We start from the raw sequence: 3,731 nt of genomic DNA on the forward strand, positions 1-3,731 counted from the left end.
CTTCACTCTTTGGCATTTGCTGTATTGTGATAGATGGACTTATTTGCAATTAAAATTTAAGCATTCAAAAGACTGCACTGCTCCTGCCTTTTTTTTTGCTCCTCAGTCATCAATAATTTAAAAATAATGGGACATCTACTACCTAATGTAATTACCGGATAAATGTATTGTCCTTCCGAATTGTCAGCAATTTTATATTGGTTTTAATGATACTTATTCATAATTTCAAAAATAAGCATTGAAGCATCAACCCCACAACCCCACTCAATCATTAAACCTCAACTTGAAGAGTTTTGAGAGAATAATAATTGTTATGCTTTGAGTTGCAAGCATCCCCGCTATTAGTTGGCATAGCAAATGCTACAGCAAACCCTGTAAGATCTGCCCAAAACATCCGCTAGCATTAGTTTATAGCTAGAGATGGACAAACGTAACTTTGTTTCCAACCATGGCAAGGGAGAAAGTGAGTGTGAAGGATAGTGTTGAAAAGAAGTGGAATATATTCATTGATTTAAAGAAAGAAATCACAAAAACATGACCTACGATGTAGCCGAATTGGCAGAGCTATTTCAGCGTATCACTGCTAGTCTGCACCATATTGAAGCAGAATGAGTCTAAGGGCGTTCAAATGATATCCAAACAGCAGACATTTATCCATGAAAGTATAGAAAACTTGTTGATGGTGTGTTTGACGTAGAAGCATCTGGAAGGAGATACCGTAGAAGTCCGCTCTCAAAGATTAATACGCTACATTATTATATTATTTGATAAAACTACTGCAGTTGTTAGTAGTACATTCTATTCACATGGCAGTAGTTGGTGTAACCCCGAGCTGTAGAGATAGGAAGCGATGTGCATGTAAAAAGGAGGTTTAATGAGCAAAGAGACCAAAAGGTACACCGTGAACATTAGTCACAATGATGCAAGGAGGCGACACTGAGGGATAAACCCTCTTGATTAGTGATCAGGTGAGTCCCATTATCACTTATCTAGAGCAGGTGTGATGAACAGCTCTCAGAAACAGGAAGTGGAGCAAAAATAAGAGCGCGAGACAGGAAGAAACACTAAACACAGGAAAACAACACAAAAACTGCCATTCAGATCATGACATATTATATTGTTTTAATACAATATTTCTTATCTAAAGTTTTTTGTTTTTTATAGGGATGTTACATGTTTAACCTTGTGCTGTTTTGGGAATATTTAAATTCATTTCAATGAGAGACATTGATTTGAGATACAAATGTTTTGAGTTAAGGAGTTGTTTTTTCCATCATGCCGACTCTGACAGCACAGTGTGTGCTTATTCACACACGCACACACGCACGCACACACACACACACACACACACACACACACACACACACACACACACACACACACACACACACTCACACACGGTACATACATCCACACCCACATTCACTAGAATGTGAAATTTTTATTTCTATTTACTGTTTTAATTGGTTTTACCCTTTAAAATAATTTTTAATCATGTTTATTTTATATTGTTTTGTTTTATATGTATTTATTTTTTGTTTTTATTCAGTCATTGGTGGAGCTAAGGATAATGTTTGAATATTGTTTTTAATATTGTTGTGCAGCACTTTGGAAACATTTTGTTGTTTAAATGTGCTATATAAATAAAGTGGATTGGATTAGATTGGATTAACTGTACAAAAGTACATACGGTACATACACACATGCATACAATCACACCTCATCAAACATATATTAATGTTGTCGTTTTACGGCACACTGCTAAAGCTTAACCTATAATTAATATAGCCTGCTCCTCTTTCTCTTTCTTTTACCCGCTCTTTATCTGCTTTCTTTTGTAATTCAAGTATCTATTACATTCAGTCGTGGTCAAAACACTTCCGCAGGAAAGTTCTGTGGTCAGATGAAACACAAATTGAGCTGTTTGGCCACAATACCCAACAATATGTTTGGAGGAGAAAAGGTGAGGCCTTTAATATCCCAGAAACACCATTCCTAATGTCAAGCATGGTGGTGGTAGTATTATTCTCTGGGCATGTTTTGCTGCCAATGGAACTGGTGCTTTGCAGAGAGTAAATGGGACAATGAAAAAGGAGGATTACCTCCAAATTCTTCAGGACAACCTAGAATCATCAGCCGGAAGGTTGGGTCTTGGGCGCAGTTGGTGTTCCAACAGGACAATGACCCCAAACACACTTAAAAAGTGGTAAAGGAATGGCTAAATCAGGCTAGAATTAAGGTTTTAGAATGGCCTTCCCAAAGTCCTTACTTAAAGGTGTAGACAATGCTGAAGAAACAAGTCCATGTCAGAAAACCAACAAATGTAGCTGAACTGCACCAATTTTGTCAAGAGGAGTGATCAAAAATTCAACCAGAAGCTTGTGGATGGCTACCAAAAGTTCCTTATTGCAGTGAAACTTGCCAAGGGACATGTAACCAAATGTTAACATTGCTGTATGTATACTTTTGACCCAGCAGATTTGGTCACATTTTCAGTAGACCCATAATAAATTCATAAAAGAACCAAACTTCATGAATGTTTTTTGTGACCAACAAGTATGTGCTCCAATCACTCTATCACAAAAAAATAAGAGTTGTAGAAATTATTGGAAACTCAAGACGGCCATGACATTATGTTCTTTACAAGTATATGTAAACTTTTGATCACGACTGTTTATGTATTGTTGCATTTGAAGCGATTGTATTCTTGATATAGAGGTAATTATTATTATTCATTATCAATAATGTTATTTCGATTGGTATTCTTATTGCTTCATTTGTAGTGCAATAATGTTGATTGTCATATGGGTTGTACTTGTACTTGTAATATCTGTGTTACTACTTTTTGCTTCATTAACTGTTTTTTTGTCATAATGTTTGGTAGCATATTTATATATATCGTATTTGTTGTTGTCTCTCTCTGTCTCTGCAATTTCCCCCCTCTGTTTTTTATTTTTTTAGCTAGCCCCTCCTGCTCTGGTCCAGCTGCGCCAAACGCTAAAAACATCCATTTACTAAAGTCAAAAATAAATAGGGCAACAAGAGGAGTATCCCTCACTCCTCTTTTGTAAAGCAATTCTGCACAGCAGACATGGGCATCTCCATCATTAATATGATTTGGCTGAGTGGCTGGACAGGACAAAAAAAAGAGTTAAAAGCTTTGTCACAAAACCAATTAAACTCGTAAATTAAGATTACTGTACTGCGTGTCCTTACTAGGGCTTTGGGTGAGCTGGAGCCTATCCCAGCTGACACAGTGGCAGAATGAATGCATCATTTAAAAAAACACTCCTATTTTGCTTTTTGGATGAGGATGCTGCATGCCGCCCCCGCCCCCACACCACTACCCCAAAACCCCCTCCTTCCCACCCCTGTAATCTTTCCCTCCCTGGGGGTGTGAGAGTGGGGCGCAGTTCCATCTTGTACTAAGCACCAAGTACTACTCTGCATATGGGCCAACCATTCATTGTGAAAGGCAAACAAAGAGGAGGTATTTATTCTTGCTATTTTTAATATATTATATTCGTAATATAGTTGAACTACAATACATGGTAAATGTAGGAGTGAAAATATATGATGAGAAAGCTGAAAAGAGCACTGTACCTTTAAATCAGCCAGCATCTGGCAGGATGAGAGGGGGAAGTGAGTGCTGTGTGTGAAATGGTACCCGTAAATGACATCATGCTCGGCCAATCAGAAGCCTGGCCTGAGGTCTCTCCTCTTCCTCCGCT

Source organism: Nerophis lumbriciformis, linkage group LG08 (genome assembly GCF_033978685.3).
Source record: "Nerophis lumbriciformis linkage group LG08, RoL_Nlum_v2.1, whole genome shotgun sequence".
NCBI lineage: Eukaryota > Metazoa > Chordata > Actinopteri > Syngnathiformes > Syngnathidae > Nerophis > Nerophis lumbriciformis.